General features: G+C 41.5%; 1 protein-coding gene across 1 annotated transcript in view; it reads right to left on the bottom strand.

Annotated features, from left to right (window-relative positions):
• Positions 1-22,425, bottom strand: part of LOC101271792 (solute carrier family 2, facilitated glucose transporter member 3) — a 76,267-nt gene that overhangs the window by 44,123 nt on the left and 9,719 nt on the right. The window lies entirely within an intron of this gene.

Below are 22,425 nucleotides of genomic sequence, written 5' to 3'. Positions count from 1 at the left end.
AGGTTTTGTGAACATTGATCATCTCAAATAGGCATAATGATTTGACTAGTATACATTATGAAATGATTATCGCAGTAAGTTTTGTGAGCATCGATCATCTCAAATAGACAAAAAAAATTTTAAATAGAAAAAAAAAATTTGTGATGAGAATGCTTAGGATTTAGTCTTGTATAACATACAGCAGTGTTAATTATATTTATCATGTTGTACATTATGTCCTGGTGCTTATTTATCTTATAACTGGGAGTTTGTACCTTTTGACCGCCTTCATCCAGGTCCTCCTCCCTTCACTCGCCGCCTCTGGTAACCACAAATCTCTTTTTCTATAATTTGTTTGTTTTTGAAATATAATTGACTTAGACTGCCCTCTTTTAAGGAGGGGAAAACTCAGGACTGGATTAAAGAAGTGGCTAATCGAGTGGCTAACTTAGTGGACTGATGGATGATCTCCAAATGCAGTCTTCCTATCTTCCTTAGCTACATGTCATTTTCTGTGACCCCCAAAAAGGTGGCAGTCACACTGCATTTTATATCAGTGCTGAAGATGGTATAGGGAAGAGGGCTGTAAGGATGGCTGAAGTGTACAGTCATGCACTGTGAGACTGTTGCCAGGGATTTCTGTGTCTTCTAATATTCCTTTCTACAGTTGGTAAGTGGAAGTCACAAAAGTTGGAAACTGGAGCCAAAATGTTACCACCTCCATCACCCATTTACCTAATGAAATCATGTGTGAAGAAATGGGATGCGGAGACTAGTAGAGAACAAGGACCTTAGTGGAATCAGGTCCCTCGATAAATCATTATAAATAGAACACATTATTAAACCTAGATCATTAATTTGCTTATTCTACACTTACTGATTTCTATCACTGCTTGCTGCTGAGTCGTATTTTAAAACACACTATGGGAGCCTGTTTTAAAAAATAAAGTCAATCTCTACATAATTTTTTAAAATCCTGCAAATTCTATAATATCAATATAAATGATTGTTCTAATTAATTTCTTCGCAAATTCAAGATTTTAATGTGGCACAATAGGTGTGTTTAAAGTAGAACACGTTGAATTTTCTAATGATTAACTTTCTACAATATGTCGGATGCTGTTTTGAAGACACATATATTATTTGCTGATTACCCAAAGTCCTAAAAAGTTTACATGAAGGGGCACTACCAAGTTCATAACTAAAATATAATGCACAAACAGAATGTCATGATACATAAATCGCCTCGTTTTTTAAAACGGGGCGCTGGCTTATTTTTCTCCATGGTACAAAAAGAGAAAGATAAACACCAATAGAGGAATGTATTTACATCTCAACTGAAGGGAAAATGAATGAGGCAGGAAAAGAAGAGTCCCAGAATTAGAGTTTCTTCCACTTTCCTGGTTTCTCCTCTCAAGCACTTCTTCAGCCATGGTAGCGCGCCAAACAACTCCCCATTTGCCTGCAACCTGCTTTTTTTTTTTTTTTTTTTGCGGTACGCGGGCCTCTCACTGCGGTGGCCTCTCCCGTGGCTCCGGACGCGCAGGCTCAGCGGCCATGGCTCACGGGCCCAGCCTCTCTGCGGCATGTGGGATCTTCCCGGACCGGGGCACGAACCCGTGTCCCCAGCATCGGCAGGCGGACTCTCAACCACTGCGTCACCAGGGAAGCCCCCTCCGTTAATTCTTAACTGCTCTTCCCCTCCCAATCTTGAAGCGTCTTTCTCAGCGACTTATTCGTTCTAAATCACCTCTTCTCTCGGTACCAGCTCTCTCCCTCTCCTGCACTCACATCCCCCCATCCAGTTTCCAAGCCCCCTTTCCCCTCACTTGCTCTCTACTCTCCTTCTTCTAAGCCCACCACTCCGCCCCCGCCGGCCTCGCCCCTGCCAACTGGTATCTCTCCCTCCTTGGCCAAAATTGGCCCGACGAAGAGATCAAGAACAGACACACACGGAAAACACACGTGCGTGCAGTGACCGTCTGGGGCGGGGACGCACGGCCGGGGGCTGGGCAGGATGCTGCACCGGGGGCGCTGTGCCTTCTCGCACGTCCGCGCCTGCGCCCCGCCCCCGGCCAGATGCTGAGGAGGCCCGGCAGGCGCGCCAGCCCCGGTCCTCGGAGAAAGCTGTAATTTCCTGAATCTGAAGCATCTCTAGGGAGATGCAAAATGTTCCACAAGGGTTCTGCCTCTAGGGCGGGTTTTTGTTCTAGGCAACTAATCCCAAACCGCCCTTTTAGCGCCACTCGGCAGTGTCCGTCTTCATCCCCCCTGCTCCTCGACCTTACCCCGACTGTTTAGCCTCGGGTCTGGTCTGGTCTTGTTTTCTGTTCTTTGCTCTCCCCTTCTGCCTCCCTTCTCCCCTCTTCTCTCTTCTGTGTATATTGCACATTTCACATTACCACACGGACTCGGATCTTTACAAAATCGTCCCGTTCTTTACGTACCTGCAGCGCCCTGACTCTTTTTTTGAAGTCAATTTCATTTACATGCTGGGTGTCCAGGGCGACGACTTTTGACAGATATACGCGCCCATGCACCCACCGCCCGACAGATTTGCATCTTACAAAGTGTCCTCAGCACCCTGATTCCTGCTGCACTTCCTGTCATTTTTTAATCATACTGTATAGTTTTAGTCTCATGCATTCACCTTTTTCATATATCGGCAAATATTTATTAAGTACCTTCTATGAAACAAACACCGATGTTACAGAGATTAAAAACTACAACTACTCAATTGAAAAGGGAAGGCAGTATAATGCGACTCATGCTTTCTGCTCTACTTCCACTTATGTATTTCTGATCATCCCCCCCCCCCGTTTAGACCCTCAGACAACTTGGTCAGCTGACTAATCCTTCCTGAGAAATAAATGACTTCTTTCTTCCTAAGTTTTCTTTTTTCCTGAGGAAGGCTGAAGGTGAAGGAAGCACACTAGACCCGGAACAGCTGCTGAGGAGAAAGCAGGGTGGGAAAGCACTAAAATGGGGAGAATGCCCTGGAGGTGTGGATGGAAGGCTTAATTAGAGTGGGAATTGTCACAGGCACTGTTCCCAAACAAACAAAGTCTGAGAATGCAGCTGTAAAGGCTACTGGAAGGCTCTTTGGGCAGGGGGACAGGATGTAAGTCCCTGGGATAGACTCATAAAAGAAAATGTCAGCATATACCATTGAGTTTAATCAGACACATTTAGAAAAGATGGGAAAGTAGGCTACTGACCAGAGATGAAGAAAATTTGAAGACCGCCCCCGTCCCTAAAGGGTATGCTATTTGGCAGGGAGGGTGAAAAATCAATCTAAGAAAAGTAGGCATGGGAATTCCTTGGTGGTCCAGTGGTTAGGACTCCACGCTCCCACTGCGGAGGGCCCAGGTTCAATCCCTGGTCGGGGAACTAAGATCCCATAAGATGCGCAGCCACAGAAAGAAAGAAAGAAAGAAAAAAAAATACGGAAAGAAAGAAAAGCAGGCATAAGGACACAAAGGTGAAAACTAAGAAGAAAAGGAAGGAAAAACAACAAGAAGATTGGTTGCAATGTTGATGTAAACATAGCCCTCTTCCTGAACCAGTGACACAGGGCTTCCACTTCCCTTTACTGTCACATGTTGCTCAAGTCTAGAAACGGAGATGTCTGACCACCAACTTCAAGCAAGGGGATAACCTCTAGATTTATATAGTAGATGTTCAAATTACAAAACCGAGCCTCTTAACAGTGCTGAGCTGTTGGAGTTGAAACATTTAAAAAAAAAAAAAGAATTTGCCCTCTAGTGGTGTTAGAAGTGAGGGTGAGTTCTTTCTTCCTTTTATGTCTTTTTCTTTCTTTTTTCTGCTTTACTTAAGTATAAAACACAAACAGGAAAGCAGGTAAAAATGCGTTAATGTTAAGTATACAGCTGGGTGGGCAGGTAAAAATGGGTTAATGTTAAGTATACAGCTGGGTGGGCAGGTAAAAATGGGTTAATGTTAAGTATACAGCTGGGTGAATATTTACATCCATGTTCACCTGTACAGTACAACCACCACCCAGATTAAGATCCAAATTCTAAAACACTTCTAGCTCCCTAGAAGGTTTCCTTGTGCCTGTCTATAGCCTCCCTCCCCAGAGGAACCCACTATACTGACTTCTATCATCATTAGTTTTGTTGTTCTTGATCTCTATGTAAATGGAATCATATAGTATGCACTCTTCTGTGCTAGGATTTTTTTCTTTTTCACTTAACATAGTGTCTGTGAGTATTACGTGGTGTGAATCAGCAATTCATTCCTTGTTACTGCTGAGTAGTATTCCATTTATGGACATAACCAAATTTTATGTATCCAGTCTCCTGTTGATGTACACATTCACACTACTCCATTATTGTTTTTAGTTTTGAGCTATTATAAAACATCCCTGTCATTTGCCATACATATGAATTCTTTCCTCTTGGGTGTATACTTAGGAATTGGGTTGCTATTTTTTGGCAATAAATAATAAATGCTAAATAAAAACAAGTGAGTGACATCTCTGTCTTAATATGTGTATGGTATTTTCATAAGAATCTTTTATATACATTGTTTTAATTGATCTTCAAAATTTTTTTTGTGAAGTAAGAAGGGTAGGTAATGCTATCTCCATTTTACAGGTAGAAACTGAAACAGGGAGATTTAAATGCCCAGTTTAAAGTCATAAAATTAATAAGTTATGAATTAGGACTGAAAACCACATTTCTAGTCCTAATTTATGACTCAAATTCATTTTTCCTTTTCTCAGATATAGAAAACTGCTGTTTCTTATTGTTTTTATTAGATGTTATCCAGCCTCACGTGAATGGAGAGGTCCCCCAAATGTCCAGGTTTCCTGAACTGTCCCAGTTCAGCACAGAAAGGCCCCGGGCAAACTGGGATGGTTGGTCACTCTACAGAACAAAGAAAGGATTCAAATGGGTATCACAGCTTGCAGCTGGGCACAAAAAACCAAAACCTATCTGAGTTAGCTCGTTCACACTCCTCCATTCCCAAAGAAAAATATACTTTTAATCAAAGAGCAATGCAGTATCCACACATTTATGTACCATGAATGTCAGTTGTGTTCCCTGACTCTCGGAATCATCAGACTCGTGTTACTCAAGTTGTGGACCAGCAGCGTCAGCATCTCCAGGGAGTCCGTTAGAAATGCAAATAAAAACCCTCTACCCCCTCTTACACTCCCCTCTCTCCTGACCTAAGAATCCCAATTTCTAAGGGGTGGAGTTCAGGAATTTGTGTTTAACAAGCTCTCCAGTGGGGGGTCAAGGGAAGCAATGGGAAAGGGAGCTCAGGTTTGAGAAGTACTTATCTAGCCCATTTCCTTTACAGAGACATGGATCCTATCTGGTTTTAAAGGTATCTCTGGGCAGAATAATTCCATTATCTCACTGAGTAAACTTTCCTTATGTAAAACAAATCCCATTGTTGGTAAAATCTTCTTTCTTGCTTATTAAATCTCTTATCTACCATTCTGGTCCTAATGAGAATGTACAATATCATTTCACAGTTGACTTTTGTTGTCCTTTTCTAAGGCCATTCCAATTGTTCTCCACTATCCCTTAAATTATAGTGTCCAGGGCATTCCCCGGCAGTCCAGTGGTTAGGACTCCACGTTTTCACTGCCGAGGGCCTGGTTTTCATCCCTGATTGGGGAAGTAAGATCCTGCAAGCCTCCCAGCATGGCCAAAAAAAAAAAAAAAAAAAATTAAGGTGTCCAGAAGGAATCCTAGTGAAAAACCCTAGTACATCTAAAGAAAGACCTCGTGGTTCCAACGTGAATATTCATGAATCTTTAAGAAAATCACTTTTCAAGGTACAATACACCCCAAACCACACAGGTATAAAAATCATAAAGCTTATAAACAGAAAGAAAGAGTTAATCTGGATCACAAGAGAGGGAATAAAAGATGACAAGCCTGGCAGAATGAAAAACAGGACGAATTTACTAGCTGGGGCTGGGTTTGGGCACCCAGTATATGTTCCGGTAGGAGTTTGTGTAGTTTGGCTGGCATCCACCTACATAGTTTGTCTGTACTCTGTTTCAGGACTCAATCCAAAAGGTCACCCTCCAACTCCAACCCAGCTTCTCCCTGTCCATCTGATTCTAGGCTCTCTCTTCTTTCCCTTTCCCCTCATTCCTCCCCAGAGAGGGGTTGCTATGGGGATGGGACCACAGTAAGCCAACTGGTAAAGAAAAGCAGTGACAGAAGCAGAGTGGGAGAGTACAGAGAGAAAAATAAAAGACTAAGGCAAAAGGAAAAGGCACAGACATAGATGAGACTTCAGACAGTCAAAAGAGGAACTGCAGGGACTCCCCTGGTGGCACAGTGGTTAAGAATCTGCCTGCCAATGCAGTGGACACATGGGCTTGAGCCTTGGTCCAGGAAAATCCCACATTCCGTGGAGCGACTAAGCCCGCGAGCCACAACTACCGAGCCTGTGAGCCACAACTACTGAGCCCACATTGCCACAACTACTGAAGCCCACGTGCCTAGAGCCCATGCTCTGCAACAAGAGAAGCCACCACAATGAGAAGCCCGCGCACCACAACGAAGAGTAGCCCCTGCTCACTGCAACTAGAGAAAGCCTGCGGGCAGCAACAAAGACCAACGCAGCCAAAATAAATAAATAATAAATAAATAAATAAGAGGAACTGCACAAGTGATAAGATACCATAAACAACTTACAGAAACGGATGGAGACATACAGCCCACAGTTAGAGGAACAGAACAGAGGCATTAAGGCAATAGACATAAGCAAACCCAGGGACCTGAAATATATGTAGAGACACGGAGGGGAAAGACACAGTCATGTCTTGAACCAGATCATACAGGATTCTGGAGGAAACAGCTGCAGACAGAACCTTGCTAAGAACAGAGACCGTTCCTGGGAAGTGTTTATTTATTCTCATATGCCTCCATGAGTCATTTCAATTTCCAAGGAAGGGACCAGCAGGAGGTTATAAAGAGGATATGGTTACTTGCTTACTTCTGTATTGTTTTCTATTTCCTTTTCTGACATGTATGAAAAGGAACCTCCCAAAGACAAGCAAAAGCTAAGGTCTTTCCCTTTGACATAACCCTTTTAGTCTCTTGACTGTTCCTCCATCCATCTCAATATTTGTATCTCAAAATTTCTACAGTTCCTTCTCTTTCTGGCTCCTTTGTCTTTTCTTTCCATTTCACCAGGTTATAAGCCACCATCTTCAGGCTCCTTTTGTCTCTCTGATTCTCTTTTCCAATATCTCCCTGTACCTAAAGTCATACTTGTCCCCATATCTTAGCCAGAAACTTTGCTTCTTCCAAATCCAGTCTCTATTTCTGCCCCTTAGCTGCATTCTTGGACCTCTCAATCTTTGGAGAAGATAACATCTAATAAAAACAACAGTTTTCTAACTCTGAGAAGATTTTAATTTTTTTTAAAGGTAATTTTTAGAAAAATTATAATATATACATACATATATGCCGAGAGAGCCTACAAAACCGCACAGTACTCTGCTGAACAGTGCAGAGCGCCCCACGTTCCTGCCGTCGGCTTGATTACAATTTGGCCCATGGAGGGGACCGGAAAAGAAAGTGCTTAAGGAAGTCAGAGAATTGAGAGACTTTATTCATGTGGAAACAATCCAGAAAGGCTTCTGAAGTTAGAATCTTCCAGAAGTTAGAATTTGGAATAGCTCTTGAAAGATGGGTAAGATAAGAGGTAGGCAGAGATTAGAGAAGGGCATCTCAGGAAGATGGGATGGCCTGGGCAAAGGAATGGTGCTAGGAAGTCTGTGCAGAGGATTGGGGAAGAGTGCTTTGTCCAATTTTGCTGAAGAGTAGGGTCCTTACAGGAATCTAGTAAGAGAGAACACTTTTCTAAAACCAAGTTCAGGCTCTGCTGCAGCAGTCTTTGAATACTGGACATGCTACTTTGTTTGTTTTTGCGTTATGCGGGCCTTTCACTGTTGTGGCCTCTCCCGTTGCGGAGCACAGGCTCCGGACGCACAGTCTCAGCGGCCATGGCTCACGGGCCTAGCCGCTCCGCGGCATGTGGGATCTTCCCGGACCGGGGCACGAACCCGTGTCCCCTGCATCGGCAGGCGGACTCTCAATCACTGCGCCACCAGGGAAGCCCTGACATGCTACTTTGAGTGTAAGCCCTTAGTTGAAGAATAAAGCAAAATCTTACCGCATTTTTTCCCTTTTTTACAGCACCAACATACCACTTGTACTCCAGAGACACCAAATGCATCACTTTTATCTTACATGCTTTGCCACAACTAAAATATAGTCTCCTCACTCTGTGCTTCTTCTAATTTCCCCTCTCCATTTCATCCCTCCACCCCAGCTCTGAACCCCAAACTCTGTTGCTTCATTTCATTATCCTATCCATTGTTTCAGCCAGAAGGCTTTCTAGATAGAAACCAACTTGGTACAGTGGCAGAGAGCGTTTTCTGCAAACAATCTTCTCTCACGTATATTTTTAGAACAATGACAAGGTTGGAAGTTAGAAGACCCAGGTAGCTGCTCAGACTATGGCATTAACTTGCTGTGCTATACACTATGCTAATATTAGTTAAGTTGTTAAATCTATGTCTCAATTCTCTAATCCTAAAAGGTAGTCTTAAGGCTGAAGGGGAAGGAGCCCAGCTGATTTACTCTCTGCCATCTCAAACACACTGTCTATACAAATACTTGGGGATTCATGCATGCAGAGCAATTATTACCCCATGGAAGAAAGGAGATCAATTATGTAAATATTTTGACTACTAATTAGGTATGCACTCATCATTTCTCTCTCAAACACACACTCGAAATTTCCAAATGTTTAGAAGTTTCCCTGGTTCATTTTTGTGCCTGGTACATGTAGACATACTCATGAATATCTGAATGAATGAATGAGTCTCTAGCTCCAGAACACAAAGGTATTGGGGAAGGCTTATTTTTTGCCACTAGATTCTGAGTGGTATCACAGTTGTAATTTGAAAACTTAGAAGCATCTGAAAAGAGCTACCTAGTTGTTGTTTCTGGGTATGGCTACAGAAAGAATTTATTGCTCCCCTTGCACTTCAGAGTTTCCATCAGCCTTTGCTCCTTTCAGGTACCCTGAGAGTGAAGCTATGTACCCCTGTCTCACTAGTTCCTCTTTGATCTTGACAGCTGCCATCAATACCAAGAAACAAAATGGCCCCAGGAAAAGACTGGAGCTGCTCCCAGCATGGAGCACATGCAGTAAAAAGCATTCCTCTTGGTGCCCACACCTTGGCCTCTAAGTACAGCCAGTGACAGGACAGTGACTCCGCCTCCGCCTGTCTCACTAATAGCAAACTAGTGAACATGTCTGCACAGCCACGTCCCAGAATAGCCACATGCCTCATTGGGGCACCTGAAAGATAAGGAGAACAGAGCTTCTGGTTTAAGTTGTGTTGTATTTATCTAGTAGAAAAGCAGGATTGTTCCTCTTCTCAAGAAACATGACCTTACAGATGGAAAGAATGAGCAAAATATGGGGAAGAGAAAGGAAAGGCCAGAAAGGTCAGTGAGATAAATGAGACCGCGATTTTACTCTATTTATAATATTTATTTATTTATTTTGGCCACGCCTCGAGGCTTGCGGGATCTCAATTCCCCAACCAGGGACTGAACCCGGGCCCTTGGCAGTGAAAGCACTGAATCCTAATCACTAGACCACCAGGGAGCTCCCTGATTTTGCTTTAAATGAGAGCACATGAAAATAATGTCCAAATGTGATCACTGAACATTGTTAATATTCTAGACAGGATGGAGACTAAGAGCGGTGACAGAAAATTGGGGCTCTGAAAACATTTTCTTAGGTGAAAAAAAGTTGTGCTTCAATATTGTCCCATTAAATTATAGAAAGATTATTAACAGATGGTTGGCATGAGATAAAGGGAGAGTGCAGTGATTAGTTGGAAGCAGAATTAATTCATTAAGTTTAAATTGTGTCGATTTTTTTCACGTAGGTTTTATTAACCTTTTTTTTTCAATGAGGTTAGTAAACAACATCAGGGAGATACCATGGTCCAGGGTTTGCAAATCTAGGTACTACTGGCATTTGGGGCCAGATAACTCTTTGTCACTGGGGCCTGTCCTGTGCATTGTGGGATGTTTTGCAGCATCCCTGGACCCTACCCACTAGATGTAGGTGGCATTCTCTTTGCCACAAGTCATAGCAATGAAATAAGTCTGCAGAAATTACCAAATGGCCCTGGGGAGCAAAATCACCGCAAGTTGAGAACAAGTGCCCTAGACTGAGAAAATCTCTAAGAAGTTCCTTTCGTAAAGGACTGAAATACCTTACCCATCTGGAAATCAACTATTTGAAAAACTCACTTATTTTGAATATAGATTAGAAAAACAAAGTAAGGAAAAAAAAATTTCTCACTAGAGTTCAAAGCTTTACTCACAGAATGGCTCAGGTGGCCCCTCTCAGAAAGCACATACTCTCTCTCCATTTTAAGTTATTATAAAATATTCCAAACATACAAAGCAAACTGTTAATATCTGATACAAAGCATAAGTTGGTTATTTGATTTTCAAATCAACAACAGATTAGGAGAAAATTAGAAGAAATGTCGCATGCCTCAGGCAGGGACCCTAACACATGAATGACAAGACAGAACACAGACAAATTATAAAAAGTGAACATATTTCTGAAAGAATAACAAATCAGAGGGAAAACAGTCCCACATTTTGGGTGTGTTATTCAGGTCACTTTAGTCCTTGGCATCCTACTTTAAAAAGGATGTGACCAGGATGTTGAAGAATCTGGAAACAAGGTCCTGCAGAGCAGCTGGGGAAACTAGGATTATTAGCGTAGAGAATAAAAGACATTAGGAGAGAGCACGCTAATTTCCTTCAGACATTTGCTGTGTTTCCAAAAATATGTATTTTTCAGTAACCTCAGATGGAAATGGGCATCATATTTATACTACACTTATAATCATCTCAATGTAATAGAAAGAACTTGCTGGTAATTAGAGCTATCCAATACATAATAGGCCACCTTGAGAGGTAGTAAGTTTCTCACTGCTGACTTACTTCCTGATTTCCAGAGTCATAGATCTATAGCCTGTCTGATATCTCCATCTGAATGGCCAAAAGGCATCTCAGACCAAGCACAGCCAGACAGAAGTACCGGTTTCTCTTCCAACCTCCCAAATCTTTTCCTTCCTTACTCTCCTCCATCTAGTAAACATTATTACTATTCACCCCTTTGCCAAAGCCAAAATGCTAGGAGCTATGCAGGATTTCTCTCCCACCTCCCACATCTAATCCAACGGCAAGAACTGTCAGCTTTACCTCCAGAATCTACCCAGATTCCTTCCATTCTCCTATCTCCACCGCAGCACCCTTGTCAAAACCATCAAAATCTGTCATTTGATCTGCTGCAGTAGTCTCTTAATCAGTCTTACTGATTTCATTCCTATTCTTCTATAACTCATTTTTCACAGAAGTGTCAAAACTGTACCTGGCCTCTACCTCCTTTTCCTGCCTTACTATCTACCACTATTCCCTTGATTCATTAAGCTCTAGCCATAGGAGGGTTGTTTAGTTTAGTTTAGTTTTGTTTTCCTGTCCTTCTATTATATCAAGTTCACTTCTGGCACAGGACTGCCTGGAGATGTCTTCACAAGGTCTTCAAATGTCTGACTCCTTCTTGTCATTTAAGTCTGAGCTCAAAGCCTCTTCCTCAAAGAGGTCTCCTTCACCAGGCTATCTATGTTGTCCTTCGACCCACTCACCATTTATCACATTTCTGTTTTAATTTTTTTCATAGGTCTTATCACTATCTGGAAATATTTCTTTGGTTATCATCTGACCCCGTTACAACAGGGACCTTGTCTATCAACATTATTTGTCCCATATACTTAACATCTAGAAGGAGCCTGTACATACTAGACACTCAATTAGTATTTGTTGAATAAATGGATAAGCAAATAATAATATAGATAAACTGGATTATTGTTCCTCAATTTGCTAAAAACTTGGATTAGATGATTACAGATTGCTGAACATTATTAATATCTCAGTGAGATGGGTGACTATGAATTTATAATGGTACCATCCTCTTCCAGGTTGCGTTTATTTTTTTTAGCATCCTGGGGGTAGTATCAAAGAAGGCTAAACCAATCCTGGGGATTTTTCAGGTGGGTAAAACACAAGGACTGTTAGGCAAGGGACTCATTCAACCAAAAGCATTTACCTTTGGAGGGTTAAGTACAGGAAATGACATCTCTCTGCAGAAGCACTGCTCAAGGTGTTAGGGTATGGAGAAAATATTGCATTCAGAGAAATAAACCTTTTCCCAGCCTCTTCAAACCCTTGTTTTCCCCATTTACCCAGATGACCAGACTCCATGCTTTTTCAGAAAATATATTTTGCTAATTTTCATTCCTTACCCTCACTTTACCTTTAATCCATTCCTTCTAGAATACTGCCTATTTTAGAGGTTTCCATCCTCCTCTCCATATTTTATCCCACCCATGCTTCAAGACACTGTTCTGTCCATTATTCCTGTTTCTGCCTTAAGTTTCTCACTTCCTGCTTATCTACCCCTGCTGCCAAGGGATTCTAAAGTACCACCATCCTGAAGCACTCTCATTCTTTACATACCTCTAATTCCCATAAGGTACTCTGTCCTTCACTGTCAAAATCCTCCAAGGAGTGACCTACACTCTGTTTCTTTTTCTTTCTCTCCCATTCAACATCAAGTTATTTCAGAATGTCTAGTGGTCTCACAGACGTTCAGCCCTCTGTATGAAATTACGTACCTGTTACTAACAATATTTTTGGTGTGACTGGAATTCTTATTTATTTTATTGAAATAATGATTAATCCTATGGCCACACCTTTGTGAGAAGGTAGCTTCTCCCTGAAAAAAGTGGACATTCCCATATCTAGAGAAAAGAGGTGGGTCCACAAAAAGAAAACCAGAACTCTTACACATATGTATAAGGAAACTGGACCTTGCTCCCTTAGACTTTGAGTTTAGAGGTGTCTGAGGACCCTCCCAAGAGGTACAAGGTGACGCCGGCCTCTGACAAATGGAACTAGGCCAGGAGCTTCTCAGGAAGATAGCTCTGTAATGAATCACCTCGCTAAAAGTAAAACATCTATTACTCATAACTCTTGTAGTATTCTTTTTCTCTTCTTTTATCTCCTAGTCTTTAGAAAGTTTTGTTACAACATTCCAGGCTTATCTCAGTTGTGTTAAGTACTGGAGTATGCAGCCACAATCAAAGGAAAAGAGAAGCATTCGGCCTTCTTCGTGCTCCTTCCCTTAGGCTACCAAGATGGTAGTTATAGTCTTTAGCAATAATTTCCAAGGGACACATGTACTTTTTGCTTGAAGGTTCAAGCACTCTTCCCCACATTCCATTGCAACATCTCTGTTGAAGCTTCTTCAGCTGCAAAAAACAGGAATGACCTAACTGCAGAGCCAGTGACCTCCTTGGCTATTATCCTAATCAAATTCTCTTCAACATTTAAATTGCTAATGAGCTCCCCAACCTCCCTCAGCACCCACACCATTCTCTAGGTAGCCTTCTCAACGTCTCTCATTCCTAATTCTACTTCTTTTTCATTGATTCTTCCCCCTCAGTGATTCTTAAATGTCAGGTTTATCTCTGACCAGATTCTCGGTTATCTCAACTTTTCCCACAGAAGAAGGGGACTTCCAAATCTATGGTTTTTCACTCCAAACATTCTTTTGAATTCCAAGCCAAATGTACAATGGCCTGTCATGAATCTGCACATGAACATCCTGTAAGTATCTCAAGCTCAACATGCCTCAAACCAATCTTCCAAAGCTGCTTCTGCTCTTCCTCCTCTAGTTGATTTGCCCACACTGGTTAATGGCATTACTAGTTATCTAGCTCCCAAACCAAAATTTTTCACTCTTGTATCTTCTTCACCTTCCAGTTGTCAAGTCCTTTCAAGTCTGCTTTCAAAAAATGTCCCTCAATCCCTGAATAGTTATTGACAAAATCAAATCTTGTTTTGAAAAGATGCTGTTAACAATTGGCTATCCACAAACGTAAGAATGAAGTCGGATCCCTTCCTCACACCATAAATAAAAATTAACTCAAAATGGATAACAGATCTGAACATAAACCTTTCCGACTTAAGTTAGAAAGAGCTTTTGTGATATGACATCATAAGTACAAGTAACAAGAGGAAAATTAGATTAATTGGACTTCATCAACATAAAAATTTTTGTGCTTCAAAGAATACCACCAAAAAAAGTGAAAAGACAACCTATACAACATGAGCAAACATAACTCATATACCCGATAAAGGGCACATCCAGAATATGTAAGAATTTACAACTGAACAAAAAGACAATACAATTAAAAAATGGACAAAGGACTTGAACAGACATGTCTCCAAAGAAGGTATACAAATGACCAATAAGCAAAGAACACATTCAACATCTTTAGTCAATGAGGAAATGAAAGTCAAACTCATAATGAGATAACACTTTATAGCCACTAGAATGCTGTAATAAAAAAAAAGATACATAATAACAATTGTTGGTGAGGATATGAAGAAATTAGAACCCTCGTACATTGCTTGTGGGTATGTAAGATGGTACAGTGCTTTGGAAAATAGTTCGGTAGTTCCTCATAAAGTTAAACAGAGTTACCATATGACCTGGCAGTTTCACTCCAATATATATACCCAAGGGAACTGGAAGCCTATATCCACATAAAAACTTGAACAAGAATGTTCGTAACAGCATTATTCATAATAGCCAAAAATGGAAAAAACCCAAATGTCCATCAACTGGTCAATGGATAAACAAATGCAGTAATAATCATCATACAATGAAATATTATTTGTTCATAGAAAGAAATGAAGTATTAATACATGCTACAACATGGATGAACCTTGAAACATCATGCTAAGTGACAGAAGCCAGTCACATTAGGTCACATATTTTATGATTCCATCCATGAAATGTCCACAACAGGCAAATCTATAGACAGAAGTAGTTTACTGGTTACCAGAGGCTGGAAGCAGTTAAAGAGGAGTGCAGAATGACTGCTAATGGTTATGGGGCTTCTCGTGGGGGTGATAAAATGTTTTAAAATTGATTAATGGTTGCACATGTCTGTGAATATACTTAAAAACCCTTGAACTGTAACACTTTAAGTAGGTGAACTGTATATGTAAACTATATCTCAGTAAAGGTGTTATATTAAAAAAAAAATCCCTCAAATCTGTCTTCTATTCCCCATGCTCATAGCCACTGCCTCAGTTTACAGTGAATAACTAAATGGTCTCATTTTCTTAAATTTCCTCAACATCTCCTCCCCACCCACCTATCATATACCTCCATATAACTATAGTTGTCTTTTTAATACAGATTTGTTTTAAGCAAAGTATATGTGAATTATAAAGGATAAAACTTATACTTCTAACCACATAAAATTAAAACTTTCTATTGTGATAAAACATCATCAAAACCTTTTTTAAAGAAAAACTGGCAAAAATGTGTGAAAGCCATGACAAAGTCTTCGTTTTCATAATATACAAAGAGAAAGGAACAATAAAATAAGAACCATACAGGGCTTCCCTGGTGGCGCAGTGGTTAAGAATCCGCCTGCCAATGCAGGGATAGGGGTTTGAGCCCTGGCCTGGGAAGATCCTACATGCTGTGGAGCAGCTAAGCCCGTGCGCCACAACTACTGAGCCTGCACTCTAGAGCCCGTGAGCCACAACTACTGAAGCCCGCGCGCCTAGAGCCCGTGCTTTGCAACAAAAGAAGCCACCGCAATGAGTAGTCCCCCACACCGCAACTAGAGAAAGCCTGCATGCAGCAATGAAGACCCAACGCAGCCAAAAAAAAAAAAAAAAAGTTGTATTTTTATCACTGTAGCATGTTCACTACTGAGAAAGGCCTTTCCTAGTCATCCTTCCTATGAAGCTCCTTCTCTTGCAGTTGCTGGGTTTTTTTTGGCCGCTTGCAGGACCTTAGTTCCCTGACCAGTGATTGAATCCACGACCTCGGCAGTGAGAGCTCAGAATCCACACGCCAGGGAATTCTCTGTTAATTTCTATTTTAAGTGTTCGCTGCTTCCTTCAATGCTCAGCCTGAGATCTGCAGGAGAGTGGACTCTCCATAACTGTAGAATAAATCAATGGTGTAGCTATTGATGAAATACTATGTAGTTGTTAAAAAGAATGAAATATAACTATATATATTGACTTGAAAATATGTCTAGGTATATATTTTAAAAATATTACATATGTTCATTATTAAAAAAAATTTAAATACACAAATCTAAAAAGTAAAAAGTTAAAGACATACACTGCATTCCTATTAAATTTCAAGATTAACCATTATTAAAAACTTTGGGGGTGTGTATACACATATATGAACACACATGTTATATATGTATGCACATTATAGAATACATATGCATGCTCTGTTTGTATACATGTATAATTTTTTGTTTATTTATTTATTTTTATAAGTCCTTGTCTACATTAAAAAATTTTTTAAAATTTATTTTTGGCTGCGTTGGGTCTTCATTGCTACACGAGGGCTTTCTCTACTTGCGGCGAGTGGGGGTTACTCTTCGTTGAGGTGCACGGGCTGTTCATTGCGGTGGCTTCTCTTGTTGCAGAGCACGGGCTCTAGGTGCGGGGGCTTCAGTAGTTGCAACACGTGGGCTTAGTAGTTGTGGCACGTAGGCCCTAGAGCACGCGGGCTTCAGTAGTTGCGGCGCATAGGCTCAGTAGTTGCAGTGCATGGGCTGGGCTCTAGGGTGCCTGGGCTTCAGTAGTTGTGGCTCGCAGGCTCTAGAGCACAGGCTCAGTAGTTGTGGAGCACAGGCTTAGCTGCTCTGAGGCATGTGGGATTTTCCCAGACCAGGGATCGAACCTGTGTCCCATGCATTGGCAGGCGGATTCTTAACCACTGCGCCACAAGGGAAGCCCCCAAAACAGAATATTGATCACTCTTTTTAATTTGTCGCATCTCCTAGGTAAAATAAGATATAATTTCTATGTGCATTAATATTGAAGTAGTAAAAATATGAGTACACATGCCTCACATTTTTGCTGTAGTTGATAATGTTGTGTGATCTGCCACCCCACAGAATATACACAACATTACTTCAAAAAAGGTAGTGGTCAAAAGTATGGTTAGAATGATGTCATTCCTTATACACAAACGAGTTATATATAAACACATAAACAAACGCACACGTGCACAGGAAAAAATATGGAGCATTACACCAAATGATTAACTCTGGTGAGTAAGAGTATAGAGGCCTTTCACTTTATCTGATATCTATTTTTCTGGAATAAGCTTAAAAAAAAGAAAAAAGAATAAGTATACATTGTTTTCAGTGAAAAATACTTTTAAACACAGATCTGATTATATCACTGCTGTGCTCCGAACTCTTCAATGATTTGTTGCCTACAGAAGAAAATTCACATTGATACAGGAAGCACTCAAGGCCTTACACAATTTCATTCACTCCTATCTAATCTGATCACACAAAATACATCTGTACTCTTTTTATTGTGATTTCCTCTGCCTGAAATATGGTTATTTACCTTTTCTGCCTGTTGCCATACCTCCGAGGCCCAACTCAAATGTCCCTCCACTTGCGTTCTTTCCAATCCTCAGGAACAGTTAATTATGCCCTCCTGCGTGCTTACACAGTATCCCCCCCTTATTTTGTTTTGCAGTTCTATTTAGGACTAACCATAAGCTTATGTACTATAGTTGAGTGCACATATGAATTCCTTTAGAGTCCCTTTGTTTTCTTCCGGCGCTCAGAACAGGGCCTAGATTACCAAGATTGCAGTTCCGAGGGGGAGAACAATAGGCAATGTCACTACAGAATATTAGACTTATGGGACTCATAAACTCCCATGGTGACACCACATAAGATTGTGCCAATTGTGTCTGCACACCCAGACTACCATTCACGTCACGGTTTATGCCAATAGCGCCTTCCTTCCCCCAGCCCACCCATGCCTGATTTCCAGTCTTGCATGGAGGACCTGAGGGAGAAATAAAAAATGCACAGGAGGAAGGGGTGTGGTATTGTCCAGAAGGCTTCCCCTTTGAGAAGGTAGGTTGAGAAAGACCTGAAGGCTCTGTGGTAGTTGCCCTGACAAATAGGAGGTAGGGAGATAGGAGAAAATTGTGTTCTAGGTTGAGGGGACAGAGTGAGAATGGGCTGGAAGGTTGGAATATGGTGTGTTTGTGATCCTGCAAAAATGTCCACATGGCTGACCTGTAGGGGGCCAAGGGATGAGAAGAAGCTGGGAAGTAAGCAGGGATCGTATCACAAATGGCCTGATATGCCAGGTGAAAGAGTCTGGACTTTAGTCTGAGGACCACAGAGAGCCAGTAGGTTAAGTACAGTAAAAACATGAACACAGATTTTAGAAAGATTTCTGATTGTACTAAAACTAATTAGGAGCTTTCTATAATAGATGACAATGGCTTGAACTGAGGTACTGGCAGGGGGCTCAGAATATCAGGTATCAAAAGGACTTAAAAAGTACTTTTAATGCAAACCTCTGCTCTCAAGGAAATTTCCTTGAGAGGCAGATCTTATGATTTTCTGTTTGATTTTATTTCCCATACAGATGGGAAAATAAGGCATAGAAATAGTTGTGACAAAGCAGGAAAAAAAATACAAAACCTGTCGGTGGGGTATTCATTCAATAAACGTCTACTGATCAACTACTACATATTGGGTCCTAGGCACAATTCTCCGTGTACCATAGAAAGACATATCAAGGCTTAAAGCGACTGCTGAGCTTCAAGATACGTGCTATCTGATCATGGAGAAAGAACATTTCTGAGTGCTGGGGGCCCTCCTTGTAGGATAAAATCTTTTAGAAAATATTTCAGCTATTTCTCAGTTTGTTTCTCTAGAACAGAGGCAAGGTTACATACTCATTAGATGATCAGGTGATCTTCCTTAGCATTCCTCACGGTGAATCGGGTTTGGAAGGATAACCTTAAGTTTATCCACTGTAAGAAGGCTGTGTGGATTGACCTTCCCTTCTCTTTCTCCTGTGTTGGAAAGAACTATTCCTCCTCCGACTCGCCACAGGTTTTTTTTTTTTCAACTTGCCACAGTTTTTACCAGGGGGACTTCCCCACGTTGGGGGCACGTTTATTTTCATCTTGAACTGTTGCATTTCACTTTCCCTCTCCTGCTTGCCTTTTATCACCAACCCCGTGGAGCCATAGATAACACTTTATAATTTAAGAACGGAAGATATTTGGAATGTTAGGTACTCAGACAAGGAGAGATGTCTGGGACAGAACATAAGCAGGAAAAGGGGAAAGGTGAGGTAGGTTGACATCTCCTGGCAGTAGGTGCAGGAGTTCCCATCTCCAAAGACCTCTCATTGCCTGGAGACACTGGTTCTTGCTTAGGATTAAGTTAGGTTCTAGAAACTCTAAGAATTAGATCATCTCTAAGGTCCCTTCCAGTTTTAAAATTTTACAATTCTCGTAAGATTTCCACAACATATCTTTTCACAAGGTCAATTTGTAAAGAGAATGAGATAATTCTTAATTAATTAAAAGAATTAATTAATTCTTAATTAAAATTAGGATTGAGGACCTGAGACTCATAGATAAATCTGGAAATAGAAGTTACATTTCTGGGATCTCCTACAGTTCCTTCAGTGGATTCCTACAAAAGTTATCCAAAACATTAACAACCTTTTGCCTTTAACTTTTGGCCCCTCTTACAATCCAAACACCAGTAAAATAAGGAGTATTAGCTAGGGAATTTGTTTAAGTTGTGCAATGTGTTTTGAAGAAAGTAATTTATTTTTAATACGTGGGATAAAAGAAACAGGTAGAGTTGTCAGATCTAGCAAAAACAAAAAAATAAACTAATAGAATGCCATTAAATTTGAATTTCAGGTAAACAATGAATAATTCTTTTAGTATAAATATGTCCCATGAAATGTTTGGGACATACCTATACCACAGAACTATTTCATGTGGCAACTCTCAACAGGGAGCTAAAGTTCTGTTCCATCCCATGGGTTGTTAGGAGGATTAAATCAGAAAAAGTGGAGGAAGTGCCTAACACAATAAATAAAAGTTCTTTTTGCTTTCCCCTTAGGCTGAGGAATATGATATTGATAATTTTCAATCATCCATGCATAGACTGAAAAAAAGTTCAACTCCAGTCACCCTGCATACTTCTGGTTCATTTTTCCCTGCTGTCCATCTGTCTTAGCCACAGAAATGAAAAAAAAAAAGAAAAATACTCAGTATTGGATGAAACATATTTAGAAAAGTAAATCTGCTAGTGGCTATTAAAAAGTCATAAATTGGGCTTCCCTGGTGGCGTAGTGGTTGAGAATCCGCCTGCCGTTGCAGGGGACACGGGTTCGTGCCCCTGTCCGGGAAGATCCCACATGCCGTGGAGCAGCTGGGCCCGTGAGCCGTGGCCGCTGAGCCTGTGCATCCGGAGCCTGTGCTCCGCAACAGGAGAGGCCACAACAGTGAGAGGCCCGGTGCCGCAAAAAAAAAAAAAAAAAAAAAAAAATGTGTGTGTGTGAGGTGGGGGGTACATAGTTTTCCAAAATTATTTTCTGAGTAAACAAGCCAAAAGGGAGATCACTGTTTCTTTCTTTCTGTGTTGCTCTGGCACCCACCTTCCACCCTAAATCTCTTCCTTTCTCTGTGGTTCTATTTCTTATACCCCATCAAAGCCTATCGTATGGGGACTTCCCTGGTGGCACAGTGGTTAAGAATCCAGTTCTTCCTTGGGGCTTCCCTGGTGGCGCAGTGGTTAAGAATCCGCCTGCTAATGCAGGGGACACAGGTTCGAGCCCTGGTCCAGGAAGATCCCACATGCCGCGGAGCAACCAAGCCCATGCACCACAACTACTGAGCCTGCACTCTAGAGCCCGCGAGCCACAACTGCTGAGCCCTTGCAGCACAACTACTGAAGCCCGCGCCCTAGAGCCCATGCTCTGCAACAAGAGAAGCCACCGCAATGAGAAGCCAGCGCACCGCATGAAGAGTAGCCCCCGCTCGCCGCAACTACAGAAAGCCTGCACAGCAACAAAGACCCAACGCAGCCAAAAAAAAAAAAAAAAAAGGCTTATCATGAACAGCTTCCTTTCCTTTTACCTTCTCCCTGACCTTTTGCCTAAATGTTCTCAAGTTTACTCTCCTTTTGCCGATTCATCGCTAGGACAGCACTCTCAGGCCTAACTAAATACACCAACCCATCACTAGCTCACCTCATCTGGACTCAGCTGGATTCTCATTTCCAGCCCCTGTAAACCCACAGGACCAGGAAGGGAGCCCCAAAGGCACACATCGCCACCTGGCGGCCGATTGCTAACCAGACGTGGTGACACCAGGACGCTCTCGGTGACACGGGGACAGGCCTGAAGGCAGATTGGCAAGAAGCACCAGTCGCCGATGGAACTGCCAGGGTTAGCTCCCTCTGCTTGGGTAACAGCATCTTCTCTGGCTGGAAACATCCTTCCAAATCTGTTTCTCTCAAAATTCATTTCATCTTTCATAGTCCAGTGTAAATGCCGTGATCCCTCTTTCTGACCTTTCGAGTTAGAGGATCTCACTCCTCTACAAGTCCTAGAGTGGGGTCAGCATTTCATTATAAGTCAGGAAGCTCCACATTGCCTAATCCGAACTATTTCTCCTCCTCTAGTGCCTCGAAGACTCAGGTCCTTTGAAGTACATGCCATCAGGATATTGCAATCTGCTGATCTCCTGGGCCACTTCCCCTCATTCCCTGGAAATTTAAAAACCTGACTCATCCTCTTGGTTACACAACTCCTGCTGTCCTCATTTCTAGTGACTTCGTCATCCTTGGACACAATTCATCCCATGAGCTGGCCTCAGTGTCTTATCTGCTCATTTCCAATCATCTTGTTTTCCAGCCCACCTTAGTCACTTACTCTCATGGTGACACCCTAGCCCTGGGTATTAGTAATAAATGCACTCCTTCCGAAACTTCTGTTTCTTGCATCTCACACTGATCGTTATCACCTCTTCAACAATTTCTGGACTGAAGTAGGATTTTTAAGCTATTGACTCTATCAAATTTTCACTGCCATCATCCTTCTATTTTTACTTTCCATACCTCCCAACTGACATTGTTTGATTCATCACTTTAAACACTCTTTTGTATAAACTTGCAACTCCCTAGCACTTCTTTCCCTCCTGCTGTATTCCTTGGTAAAATCCCAACCCTTGTTAAATCCAGTTCTAATTACTCTACTTGTTTGCATTCACTAACTAAATAAACATAACTGGAGAAAAATCCACAACCGTGCTAATTGGTCTCACATTAAATTAGATGATAATCTCAAGTGGGCTCTCCCGTTTTATTTTCCCAAATCGATTCACTCCCTATTGTCCAAGAAAACAGTTTCACACCTTTTCCTCTCGACTCAA

Source organism: Orcinus orca, chromosome 11 (genome assembly GCF_937001465.1).
Source record: "Orcinus orca chromosome 11, mOrcOrc1.1, whole genome shotgun sequence".
NCBI classification, from domain to species: Eukaryota; Metazoa; Chordata; class Mammalia; order Artiodactyla; family Delphinidae; genus Orcinus; species Orcinus orca.
The sequence above is the reverse complement of the archived record's forward strand: the minus strand, read 5'-3'. Positions and strand labels throughout refer to the sequence as shown.